Source organism: Mastomys coucha, unplaced genomic scaffold (genome assembly GCF_008632895.1).
Source record: "Mastomys coucha isolate ucsf_1 unplaced genomic scaffold, UCSF_Mcou_1 pScaffold7, whole genome shotgun sequence".
NCBI classification, from domain to species: Eukaryota; Metazoa; Chordata; class Mammalia; order Rodentia; family Muridae; genus Mastomys; species Mastomys coucha.
The window spans coordinates 72085402-72099819 of record NW_022196913.1 but is presented as its reverse complement, the minus strand read 5'-3'; the positions used below and the strand labels follow the sequence as shown (position 1 = coordinate 72099819).

General features: G+C 40.7%; 1 pseudogene; it reads right to left on the bottom strand.

The window, feature by feature from the left end:
- Window positions 1–201: 201 nt before the first annotated feature.
- The window catches only part of LOC116081546, an 86476-nt pseudogene continuing 72259 nt past the window's right edge, over window positions 202–14418 (bottom strand).

Here is a 14418-nt window from a genome sequence, read left to right as displayed (position 1 = left end):
CTATCAGAATCACACCAGAGTTCTCAACAGAGATTCTAAAGCCCAGAAGAGCCTAAATAGAGGTCATGCAAACCCTAAGAGAACGCAAGTGCAAGCCCAGGCTATTCTACCCCGTAAAACTCACAACCATGATAGAGGGGGGAAACCAAAATATTACAAAACAAAGCCAAATTTAAGCAATAGCTATGTTCCAACACAGCCCTACTGAGCATTCTAAAAGGAAAAGTGTAACACAAGGAGGGTATCAAAAGAAGAATAAGATATACATAATGCCACCTACAACAACAAACATAACAGGACCTAACAATCATCTGTCTTTAATATCTCTCAATATCAATGGACTCAATTCTCCAATAAAAAGACATAAGCTGAAAGACTGGATATACAAACAGCATCCAACCTTTTGCTGCATACAAGAAACACACCTCAATGACAAAGGCAGACACTACCTCAGAGTTAAAGGCTGGGGAAAAGTCTTCCAAGCAAATGGTCCGAAGAAACAAGCAAGAGTATCTTAATTTACAGTGAAATAGACTTTTAACCAAAAGTTATCAAGCAAGGAGAAATCCACCAAGAAAAAGTCTCAATTCTTCATCAATGCCCCAAATGCAAGGGCACCCACCATTCATAAAAGAAACTTTACTAAAGCTCAAAACACACATTGAACCCCACAGAAGAGTAATGGGATACTTCAATACCCGACTCTCACCAATAAACAGGTCATATAAACAGAAACAAAACAGAGACACAACAAAACTAATAAAGGTTATGAACCAAAAGGATTTAACATGTATATATAGAGCATTTCACCCTAAAACTAAAGAATATATCTTCTTGATAGCACTTCATGGTACCTTTTCCAAAACTAACCATACAATTGGTCACAAAACAAGCCTCAACCAACACAAGGAGACTGAAATAATTCCATGCATCCTATCAGATCACCATGGACTAAGTCTAGACTTCAACAACATCAAAACAACAGAAAACCCACATATCAATGGAAACTGAACAAGTCTCTACTCAATGATAACTCAGTCAGGGAAGAAAGAAAGAAAGAAATGAAAGATGTTTTAGAATTTAATGAAAATGAAGTACAACATACCCAGACTTATGGGACCCAATGAAAACAGTGCTAAGAGGAAAATTCATAGCACTAATTGCCCTGGTAAAGAAATTGGAGAGATCCTCCACTAGCAACTTTCCAGCTCACTGAAAGTCCTAGAACAAAAAGAAGCAAACACATACAAGAGGAGTAGAAGGCAGGAAATATTCAAACTCAAGGACAAAATCAACCAAATAGAAACAAAGCCAGTGATACAAAGAATCAGGAAAACCAAAAGCTGGTTCTTGAGAAAATCAACAAGATAGATAAAACCCTAGGCACACTAACTAAGGGGCTGAGAGGCAATATCCAAATTAACAAAGTCAGAAATGAAAAGGGAGACATAAAAACAGAAACCAAGGAAATTAAAAAAAAATCATCAGATCCTACGACAAAATCTATAATCAAGAAAGCTGGAAAAACTAGATGAAATGGATGATTATCTATACAGATACCAGGTACCAAAGTTAAATCAAGACCAGGTAAACTATCTACACAGGCAGACATTCCCTAAATAAATAGAAGAAGTCACTAAAAACCTTCCAAGTCAAAAAAAAAAAAAAAAATGTCCTAAGCCAGATGGTTTTATTGCAGAATTCTACCAGACCTTCAAAAAAGACCTAACTATTCACCAACACCTAACCAACACTTCTCAAACTATTCCATAAAATAGAAGGAAATATTCAAACTCAGGGGCAAAACCAACCAAATAGAAACAAAGTGAATGATACAAAGAATCAACAGAAGGAACACTACCTAATTCATTCTATGAAGGCACAATTTTTTTTGACACCTAAACCATTCAACAAAGAAAGAGAACTTCAGACCAATTTCCATTATGAATATTGATGCAAAAATACTTAATAAAATTCTAGCTAACTGAATCCAAGAACACAGCAAAACCATCATTCATCACAATGAAGTAGGCTTCATCCCAGGGATGCAAGGTTAGTTCAATATATGAAAATCCACTAACATAACACACTATATAAACAAACTCAAAGGAAAAAAAAATCACATGATCATTTCATTAGATGCTGAAAACCCATTTGACAAAATGCAATATCCCTTCATGTTAAAAGTGTTGTAGAGATCAGGAATTCAAGGCCAATACCTAAACATAATAAAAGCAAAAAAAGCAGCAAACCAATAGCCAATATCAAATTAAATGGAGAGATACTTGAATCAATCCCACTAAAATCAGGGACAAGACAAGGATGCCTTGAAGTCCTACCCAGAGCAATATGACAACAAAAGGAGATCAAGGAGTTACAAATTGGCAAAGAAGAATTCACAGTATCACTATTTGCAGATGATGTGGTAATATACATAAGAGTCCCAAAACTACAACCAGAGAACTTCTACAGCTGATAAACAACATTAGCAAAGTGGTCAGATATAAAATTAGCTCACATAAATCAGTACCCTTTTTTAAACAAATGCTAAATGGGCTAAGAAAGAAAATAGATAAACAACACCCTTCACAAATAATATAAAATACCTTATGGTAACTCTAACAAAAAAAGTGAAAGATCTGTTTGACAAGAACTTCAAGTCTCTCAATAAAGAAATCAAAGAAGACATCAGAAAATTGAGTGATCTCCCATTCTCATGGATTGGTAGAATTAACATAGTAAAAATGGTATCGTACCAAAAGCAATCTACACATTCAGTGCAATCCCCAACAAAATTCCAAAACAATTCTTCAAAGTCATGAAATTCTCAATCTCATATAGAAAAACAAAGAACGGAAGATAGCAAAAACAATTCTTATCAATAAAAGAATCACCATCCCTGACCCCAAGCTACACCACAGTCGATAGTGATTAAAAACTGCATTATATTGGTACAGAGACAGACAGGTTGATCAATGAAATAGAATAGAAGACACAGAAATAAAACCACACACTTGACACTTGGTCTTTGACAAAGAAGTCAAAATATATACAATGGAAAAAGTAAGGATCTTCAATAAGTGCTGCTGTTCTAACCTGCAGTCAATTTGTAGAAAAATAAAAATAGATCTGTATTTGTAACCTTGCACAAAGCTCAAGTCTGAGTGCATCAAGGACCTCAACATAAAACCAGATACACTGAATCTAATAGAAGAGAAAGTGGGAAAGAGCCTCGAACTCATGGGCACAGTGGGAAATTTCATAACCAGAACTCCAATGGTGCAGGCTCTATGCCCCTGTGTAGGGGAATGCCAGGACAGGGAAGCAGGAAGGGGTGGGTGAGGAGCAGTGGGAGGGGGAATGGGATAGGGAGGTTTCCAGAGGGGAAACAAGGAAAGGGGATAACATTTGAACTGTAAATAAAGAAAATATCTAATAAAAAAGAAAACAAAACAAAAAGAATTAATAAATGGTACCTCATGAAACTGAAAAGCTTCTGTAAGGTAAAGGACATACTCAATAGGACAAATGGGTAACCTACAGATTGGGAAAAAAACTTCACTAACCCCACATCTGATACATTGCTAATATCCAAAATATATAAAGAACTCAAGAAGCCAATCTCCCAAAAAATCAAACAACTCAATCAAAAATGGGGTATAAGACTAAACAGAGAATTCACAACAGAAAAATCTCAAATAACTGAGAAGCACTTGAAGAAAAGTTCAAAGTCCTTAGTCATCAGGGAAATGCAAATCAAAAAGACTCTGAGATTCCACCTTACACCATTCAGAATGGCAAAAATCAAAAATTCAGGTGACAACACGTTTGTGAGGGTGTGCAGAAAGAGGAACACTCCTCCATTGCTTTTGGGATGGCAAACTGGTACAACCACTCTGGAAATTCATCTAGAGGTTCCTCAGATAACTGGAAATAAATCTACCTGAAGACCCAGCTATACCACTCTTGGGCATATACACAAACAATGCCTCACCATGCCACCGGGGCATGTCCTCCACTATGTTCATAGCAGCTTTATTGTATTTTGTTTTGTTTTTAAGGTTTTTCTTGGATATTTTCTTTACTTACATTTCAAATGTTTTCTCCTTTCCATGTTTCCCCTCGGGAAACCCCCTATCCCAACCCCCCTCCTCATGCCTCTGTTCCCTCACCCAGCCACCCACTCCCGTCTTCCTACCCTGGCATTCCACTACACTGTGGCATCCAACACCATTAAGCCCAAGGGCCTCTCCTCCCACTGATGTCCAGCAGGGCCATCCTCTGTCATATATGTAAGTAGCACCATGGGTCCCTCCACGTGTATTCTTTGGTTGGTGGCTCAGTTCCCTGGAGCTCCAGGGGGTCTGGCCTATTGATACTGTTGCTCCCTCCATGGGGCTGCAAACCCCCTCAGCTCCTTCAGTCTCTTCTCCAACTCCTCCATCAGGGACACCCATGATCAGCTATGGTTGGCTCTGATAATCCACCTCTGTATTTTCAGGCTCTGGCAGAGATTCTCAGGAGATAGTCATATCAGGCTTCCATTAGCAAGCACTTCCTGGAATCCACAATAGCCTCCTGGTTTGATGGCTGTATATGGGATGGATCCCCAGATGGGGCAGTCTCTGGATGGCCTTTCCTTCAGTCTCTACTCCACACTTTTTCTCCATATGTCCTCCTGGTAGTATTTTGCTCACCCTTTTTTTTTTTTAATTTTTAGATTTCTTTAATACATTTTCTTTATTTACATTGCAAATTTTATCCCCTCCGAAAACCCCCCTATCCTATCTTTCCTCTTCCTGCTCATTAACCTACCCACTCCCACTTCCCTGTCCTGGTATTCCCCTACACTGGGGCATCAAGCCTTCATGAGATCAAGGGCCTCTCCTCTCATTGATGTCTCACAAGGCCACCCTCTGCTACATATGCAGCTGGAGCCATGGGTCCCTCCATGTGTACTCTTTGATTGGTGGTTTAGTCCCTGGGAGCTCTGAGGGTCAGCAGATTCAGCTTCATTAGAGTGGTCTAGGCTTTGCATCACTTTCACCTCAGTCAGGAATGTCTTCTGGGTTTCCTCATTACAGTGAATGAACTCCTTCATGATCATCACGTTGCCTGTGGCTTTGTGAGTCATCTTGATGGCCTGCCCAATGAAGCCCCTCCCCAGGACCTCCCCATGGATCAGGTCACAGGGCTAGAAGATCTGCTGTGAGTAGCTTCTGGAGCAGCATAGGGATTCTGAACAGCAGATGTCTCTTGGCTGAGAAGCAGGGGCTCCTTGGGGGAGCTGGGGTTAGGAGACTTGGAGATGCTGTTACTTTGTCTCAGAGAACGTCTCCTCAGTGTACCCTCCTGATTCTCCTTGGTGTCCAAGGTGCTGAGCATGAAAGAGTGCCCAGTACACTGCATGTGGGGAGAAAGCCAGGTAGCTAGCTGTTACTAGTCCAGGCACTGGGGGACAGGGTCATGTTCAATAAGCAGCTGAAGTGTCTGGCCTCTCTGGTTAATCACATCCTCCACCTCCTCTACTCAGAGAGTGTGGATAGGGGTCCCATTGATCTCCAAGATGTGGTCCCAACGGTGGATGGCATTTAGGTTGTTAGGACTGATGTGTGCCCAATTGATCTCTTTCACTTGCATGGTAGTGGCATGGTGGTGGCATAGTTAGAAGAGGCACTTTCCACAGACACAAAGAAGCCACATCTGCACTAGGTGGTGTCAGGCATGCAGATGAGTGTGACAGAGTAGAGCAGATGGTCCTGGATAGATTCTGTAGACAGTCTTTCAAACATAGGTGCCAGCATCACCTCATTGTGGCACTTCCCAAAGTAGAATAAAGCATGTTATACCAGGGCATATACATCCCCATCCTCAATGATCACTTTGCAACTCATATAAGCAAAGCACTCTGAGTGGTACTTAAACTCACCAGGCACGATGGCCAACCATGTCATCAGCAGGCAGCACCCATGGCAGAATTCTCCAAACTTGGCCCAGTAGTGCTTGTATACTTGGCTCACTATGTGGCAGAACAGCTTCCCACATAGTACCAGTTGGTGAGGGATTCCTGGCATTCTGAACACCTAAAGGGGTCTCTGGAGATGAAGTAAGCCCGGACAAATAATTCCCCATCTTCTTCCCACACCTAATAAACAAGCTCAGCTGCAAACCAGTCTAGGAGTATGGCAGGCTGGCTGCAGATGGCCACCATGACAGCACCTTTGGTTGGAGTTATCCAAAACAGCAGGAGAGAGGCCCCTCCTGGCTCCTTGGCAGATTCCTGCAGGAGCCCATGGCTGACTTCTCTCCTCCCCAGTTCTTGGGAGCTCTGTGGCCCCTTGGGGTTCTGGGGAAAGTGCCTCTCTTTAGAGGCTAGAGACACACAGGAATTCTGGAGAAATAGGCCAGTGACTAGCTGCTTTCAAGTTAGTCCAGTCCTTCAGCCCCACCCACCCTGAATCCCATTTTAATATTAAAAGTATACTGGCTTCCTAAATTGAAAATCTTTTAGCTTTCCTTAGGTTAGAGTAAATTAATTAACACTGATGTTAATCTACTACCTGAAGATTAGAAAGTTGATATGTTGAGTAATATATCCTGATACCCTTTTCAATGGTAGATCTTTCATAATTTGTCTCCTCTCTCAGTTAAAATTAGTTATTTAGGCTTTCATTTTCAGGATTACATTTGACAACTTCCCCTATTTACTCAACTTTATTGCTGTGGTGTTAGTATATAATAAATAAAATTATTTAAATCCTTCTAAGTCTATGGCTATGGATATTTTCAATCCCAATCTTATCTATTCACTGTTTTCTTTCTTTCTTTCTTTCTTTCATTCTTTCTTTCTTTTTTGTTGGACTTCAGAGATGTTTCATAAGTTGGTTGAACCTTTGGAGAAGCAGTTATAACTACTTTCCACTGCCTCTTCTGTTACTGTTTCCAGTGTTGTCTGCCCAGCTGTGGTGTTTACTTTTCCTACAGAATATATCTTCCTCACTTTCCTTTCCAACATTCCTGTACCACCCTTCTTCCTCCTATTCCTAGATTTTGCAGATACAGATGTGTTTTCAATTCTGGATAATTATTAGAACTTCCTTGCCTGTTTCAAGAATCTTATTCAGAGCTTATTTTATCTATTTTCAGACCATACATTTTTGTGTATTTACATATTGGCCATATCTGTCTAAAGGACAAGCACCAAAGCTCTTCTGCTCCTTATCTGATCTTCTCTGGTCCTGAGTTCCATGTCCTGATTAAGTCATTGTTTGATTGGTCTTCTCCTTGGTGTTTTATCAGTTAGGATATGGGGATAATGGAATTATCTGAATTGTTATGTAATCCAAATGTCTTCCCTTCTCAGTGAAGATCTCTGAATGTTTAACATAGGAATCTGGCTAGACTGGTCCTTCTTTTGTCAAAAACCTGTAAAGTTGGTGCTTCTAGTTTCCAGTACAACAGAGTGCAGTGTCAATTGTCAAATGGTTTATAATCTATGAACCTTCAAGTTTTTCCTTTTAAATTGTTAGAGTTACACCAGGATATACTGGGATATAACTTTCTTCTTCAATACAGCTTAACTTTTACTTTGCTGTGATTTCCTACACCACTGATACTTCTTTATATGCAGGAAGCATTCCCGAATCATACTGTCCCCATCCACTTGCACTTTGTGTGCCTGATCAACTGCTTGCCCTCCTCATGACTGCCTCTTCATGTTGGCTCTGTAGTGTGAGTTGCTGCTTTCACTTGACCCTTCAGATCTTAGGTTGAAACTTAGAACCAACTATCCAGTTCCTGAGTTGACTCAAATAGTTTTAACTGAAAGGCATATTTGTTTGTTAAACCACTAACTTCTTTCAAAGGCTTATCCTACATATCCTGAACTTCACTTGCTCTTCTTTCTGTGGTTCCTCTAGTAGCTCTAATTTTCTCTTCATTGTCTATGTTCTAATTATTTATTATATTTTTCTCTAGCCATTGACTTTTTATGACTTACATTGTTTGTGCATTTACATGCTCTAGTAGAACTGCTGAGAACCCCAAGTAATATCACTTCCAAGTGCAGTTGATAGCCTTTTAATTTTAACTCTAAGGACTTGAATCAAGAGGTGGGATGTTGGATACCCAAGGAAGCCACAGGAGGGAAGTCTTTGGGCTTTCCTATCTCTTTGTGGGCTTCCAACCTGCCATTTCAGACCATGTCTACATGGGCTATATCCTGTCAACTGATGCAAATATTTCTTGGGGTGGGCAATCCTCTGAAGCCAGCTCTATAGAGGACACTACTTTCAGATCCCAAGCTGAACCCCTTATATAGCTTAAATAAGCCCAGGCTCTCATGTAGGCGGGTATGTGGAGAAAAACAACAACAAAAACAGCAGCAACAACATGCTTAACTACTCAGGTGCCCTGTGAAAAATCCCTACCATATGTCTGTACCAGGTAAAAGAGATGGGATAGAGTTGTGGTTGATAGAAAAGGAGTCAGGCCTTGTTAACCACTGTGTTTTCACACTTCTACTCATTTCTACAAGTCAAAACTATGCCCATCTTCAAAGGGTACTCACATAGCTGCTTTCTGTATGAGTTTCTTCCTGTGTCTGTCCTGGCTATACATTGAATTCTCCATAGGAACATTAAATGAATTAGAATTTCTGAATATACTGAGTGCAGCCTGGGCTTTAGGATTTTCAGCCACATCACCTCTGTCTTGAGCTCCTGACAAGTGACTCCAGTATGTAGCTGTGGTTGAATACCACTTCCCTAACCTGGAGTGGCCATGTGCTTTTCATGCCTCACCTGAATGTATATTAATAGAGGAGGCCTCAGTTGGCTTACCTGATGTGCTCAGATTAGGCCAGCAATAGCTGTCTTACACTGGCAAATCCAAAAACCCATTAGCTGAGATCACTCTACCATGCTGGGTTCCTCAGTAGGCCCAGTGTGACTCTGAAGGCCTAAGTCATCATTCCATGTTGAGAGCCCAAAGAAACTGAATCTAATATCAGCAAAGGAATACTTATCAGCAGCAACTGGGCAGAAAAACTCACCTATAAGAGTAAAGATCAGCTGAGCAAAAAAGCAAAGCTGCTTCCATGTCCCTTGATCTGAGCCACTACCCAAAAGTGCCACCCACATTCAGGGTGGGTCTTTCCACATACGTTAAGTCATTCAATACAGTCTCCCACATGTATATTCACAGGCCAAGCTGATGTAAACCATACCTCATTGAGACTCTCCCCCAAGTAATTGTAGATTGTATAAGGTTGACGATCAGAGCTAATTACCATACACAGTTCCTTGGGTATTCAATTCACCACTCTATTCATTTCCTCAATATCTATTATTTACTGTACTCTAGGCAACAGGATACCCAACAGTGGAGGATGAATAAAAGCCTCTGTGTAAATGCATTTACAGCAGGAAGAGCTCATGCTTAGCAAGGGGGTCGACCTCCAAGACAGAATGATCTATGTGTGTCTGCTTAGCTGTCTTTTCAATCTCGCCTAAAGTAAGCCAGAAGAAAACTATACTAGATTGCTCACAATCCTGCTTAGAAAATGTTTTTGAGGTGGGGGTGCATGTTCACTTGAAAAGTCCATTTGAAAAACTCAGACAAGTAAAGATGTTAATTGTTGGTAGAGAGTAATGGGACAAGCAAAAGAAATCTGTGACCAGGAAAGCCTTAAAAGCCACACAACATGTAGACTTGTGTCATGAATATCTGTTGCCATCTTATTTAGAACTTTAATTCTCAAAGTGAATAGCCAACTTCTCTTTTCCTATCATAAATTTATCTTTTTCTCTAAATGGATGCATTCAGAGATACTATGTCTATAACACAATCTCTGAGTCATGATGGTGAAACACAACTTCTACCACTCAGCTTTTGGTGCAGCTGATGTCCACAGATAGGCACTGACTGGATGATAAGGGATGCTCTTCCGCCAGTCCTTTGGCTGTTCCCTGCATGAATCATGAATACCTTTCACCCACAAATTGGAGCCCAGGAGTCCATGTTACATCCTGGGTCAATACTGTAAATTGGTGCATGGATACCAACTCAGGCTGTCTATAGAGAGATGGCCTTGGGCCTGAGCTTCATATGCACCAGGGAGAGCAAGGAACATGGTTTCTGAGAAATAAAAACAAATAGCACAAATTAGGACAGTTCTTCCTCCCAGCTCGCTTCATACTTGTGGTGGTTTGAATATGCTTAGCCCAGGGAGTAGCAATATTAGGAAGTGTGACCTTGTTAGAAGAAGTATGTCTTTGGCTTTGAGACCCTCATCCTAGCCATGTGGTAAACAGTCTTCTCCTGTTGGCCTTGAGAACAGCATGTAGAACTCTCAGATCCTACAGTGCCTACAGTGCCATGCTCCTGCCTTAATGGTAATGGACTGAACCTCTGAATCTGTATGCCAGCCACAATTAAATGTCTTTTATAAGAGTTGCCTTGGTCATGGTGTCTCTTCACAGCAATGGAAACCCTAACTAAAATCATACTTCACCTTCTGAAGCCCAGCTTAATGCTGAAAAAGAAACTAAACAGCTTTCAGAGTAGAACAAGGGCTAGGCATTTTACCCATAGGCCCTTAGGCACTTTGCATACAGGAAGTCCCACCTCCCAGGTAGCATCTGCCAACATCATTTTACACAGTTTTATTTAACTGTGAGTGTGAGCTGGGTCTGGCTTGCAAATCTCCAGCAGATGGAGAGTAACACCTGAGGAGGCATCTCGAGGTTGCCATAGTTACACATATCCACATGTCCACAGCTGACAGACATAAGAAGAAACACAGAGGCAGAACAATAGAAGTGTGTAGAAATCATCATGTACTCTATTTTTTTTTTTAGACCATTGCCTTTTCAGTGAATACAAGCATTTCATTTCCTTGTAGATATTCTGCTACGCAGCCCTCGGCAGCTACATATTCATCCCTGTCCTAGGTTGAGATGTCTGAGAAGCAGACTCATAAGTGAACCCTGTGGGGACTTATCCTTACAGCCCTGGGAATACAGTAAAGAAGAGAGAGAGAGAGAGAGAGAGAGAGAGAGAGAGAGAGAGAGAGAGAGAGAGAGAGAGAGAGAGAGAGGAGAAACATTGGTGTGAACAAAGGGAAAAGACAAGCCACACAAAGCCTCATGTTAGCCTTAACTAAGTCTGCAAAGTTCTGGAGCCAGTACAGCTCCTTGCAATATCATGATACATAAATCCATGTGACCACACAATAGTATCAATACATAGGTGAACCAGAGGAGCCAGAGGAAGAGCAAGGGGATAGACCTCCCAGCTTTGAATCCTGGTGATGCCATCCATGGGCACAGATTGAGCATTTTTAATTTCCACATGAGTTAAGTTTGGAAACCTATAGGTCTCCTGGGAGAGTTTCAGGACCCTTGGAGTCAAGTACAAGAGCCTAGGACAGGAGCAGGCACAAAGCAGGCACTGGGGCAATATTAATGCCAGTCCTTCCTGTGGCTTTGAAAGTCCCAATAGGCCAGAGCTGATTCAGGAGTAGGTTGGGTTTTTTTGTTTTGTTTTGTTTTGTTTTGTTTTGTTTTGTTTTACCACGCATCTGCCTCAGTTTTCATTGCCCTAGGTAATTGATGAGCAGATGTATTTAATATTGGTTTTGCCACTTCTAATAGGAAAATAACACTCCCCTTTCTTCCCAAAGAAATCTATTACTTAATCACAGAAACCTATGGAGGTTTATTTATGTACCAAAGAAGAAATACTGCAAATATGATGACAGTAAAGAGAGATGATCTTGGATTAGTAAACTGAGTCCACCAGGCTATCATAGAAACTCTTAAAGAAAGGAGAGAGGAAAAAGTCGTGTGATTACAAGAAAAGAATGCAACCAACTACTGGAAACTAAGAGATACAGGTATATATGGTCTATCCATAGTCTTTGGAGGGAAGGGGGGCTTTGCCTCAAGTCAAAGTAACTCTGGGCTTTTAGCCTCAAGAACTTGGAGAAAGTACCTATGCCTTGTTTAAAAGAGATCAAGCTATGGTGATGTGTTGCAGAGGCCATGGGAAACTAATATATCACTTAACTATTTGTTGAAATTATTGCTATGGCCACAATTACAGTTTTTATTTTTGTTCTTTGCTTTTACTGTAGTTTCTCTTATTTCCTGATTCTAATGGGGGAAAATATTATGCAAAATTAATAGAGCCTAGATTGAAGTTATCAGTAGCAAAATTTGCAGCCTTTTATTTGTAATTCCTAAGCTGTGAAGAACTATTTTGCTCAATTTTAAATTTTTCATGATTTTTATGGAACTTTGGTATGATTCACATTCTAATACCTATCTCTATTTTGATTCTTAGTAAAGAATATGGATGTAGAATATAGACCTGAAGGTTAGGTTAAAAAGTTATTTTATGTTTCTTAAAAGTAAGTTATTTAAACACATATACACACATCATCATCATCATCATCATCACTCATTCATTCATTCATTAATTCATGCATTCATTAATGGTATCTCTACAGAGTGTAAGTGATGAAAATAATTACTTTTTGCTTCGCATTTCCAACTATCAAACCACAGACATAGAGGTGAGGAGAGAGCTGGTCTGCATGCTGGAGCCCAGCTGGTGGGGGATCCCTAGCTTGCCTGGCCAGAACGAAAGGTCTCTGGGGGCTCTGGTGTGGTCAGAAAGATCGAAATGTTCCAGTTCTCTGAGGGGGAAGCTGAAGCAGAGCAGGCTGCTGGACCTCTTCCACAGCTGCCACTGCCCCAGAGTTGGTACTAGGTGTCAACAAGCAGCAGACATATAGGAGCTGGAGCCACCAAGCAGGAAGAAGCTGTGGTCAAACTTGCACCCAGCTTGTTGGGTGGGTCAAGGTCCAGAGATGAAAGATTCTAGAGAGAAAACTCTGCCCTGGACTGTTACAGCTTAATAAGACAACACTCTCATTATGATCTTTGGTGAAATAACTCATGCACTCTATTCCTTGTGGACAGGAGCCTTAGAAACATTTTTGAGATTAGGTGGGATCTAGGGGTAGCTCTTCCCATTAGCTCAGTCTGAGATGGTAGGGATCCTCTATTTGCATGAGGGAGGATTTAAGATATTGTCTCTATGTGACTTATTGTCATGGTCCTCCTAGTGGGACCTGGTTGGGAGCTGGTTCAAACCCCTGCCATTCTCAATTATGAGATTTATTGGGGTTCTGAAGTTGCTACAAACTTACCAGTTCCTCAGTCTGGTGGCATGGTCCACTGCCCCACACTACTCTACCACTTTTCTAGGAAAACTGTGTAGCATGTTCTAATCCATGGACTTGGGGTGGATTGTGACTACAGAGACATATCACTGGCCTTACCTAACCTTATAAAAATACTTGTTCCTGACATATAGAGGATCTTTGTAGAGAACTATGCCTTTACTCCTGACAAAACCCACAAATTTCCTAGATTCTCAAACTTTGTATTAGCAATAATCTAGATGTCTCTACAAACAGTGAATAAGAGGACAATGAGCCAGTGAACCCAGGAGAAATACAAGGTTAGGTTCTCCCCACTCTGGTCCCAACATTTGATCAATAAGGAACCTTGCTTCCTATGTGTCTCTAATTAAAGATGCTTAGACATTGAGGATTTGCTTGCCTTGACCAGCAGCCCTGGTACCTTGCTTAGTAAGCTAAGGTGCAGGTGTGAGACTCATAGCCTCAGAGTGAGCAATGGTCCTGACACTCAAGGAGTAAAGAATATGGCTCAGAGGCAGGATATAGACAAACATGCCAGAACCATAGTTGATTCTCCATAGCTGGCTGGTCATCAAGTCAGGCAAATGGGTAGGAGCCAAAAGCCAGATTGATTCTTCATGGAAGGGAAAACAGGGAGTACGTCTGAAAGAACCAGGGATGCCCTCCTGTCAGCAAGTCCTTGTAAAGAGGAAGAGAAGATCCTGGGCTCCAGGGAGACAGAAATTGTGTAAGGAGAGGAGGCTTGCTGGAATAAAAAGCTCTTTTTTTTCTTCCTGATTTTGTTTGAAGTTTGTATTCCATGTACTAGTCCCAATTTTAGAAAGGTCTTATAATGTGATTATAAACTGATTAACTTTACTTGCCATTGTCATAGGGGAAAATTAAAAATAAACAGGGTTCAGTTGGGCAAAGACAAAGTGATTTGTGGAATAATTTAAGTTCTTGGATAAAATTTTTATCACCCCAGGTCTGAAGTTAACATGAGGATTCTCATCAATTTTCAGAAAGGATTAATTAATTTGGCCCAGCTTTTAGAGTTGTGCAGCTAGAATTAACATTTCTTTTTGTTTGGTTGGTTGGGTTGTTTTTTGTTTTTGGTTTTGTTTTGTTTTTATTTTTTATTAGATGTTTTCTTTATTTACAATATCTCCCTTCCCAGGTTCCCCTCCAAAAGAAAAAAGAAAAAG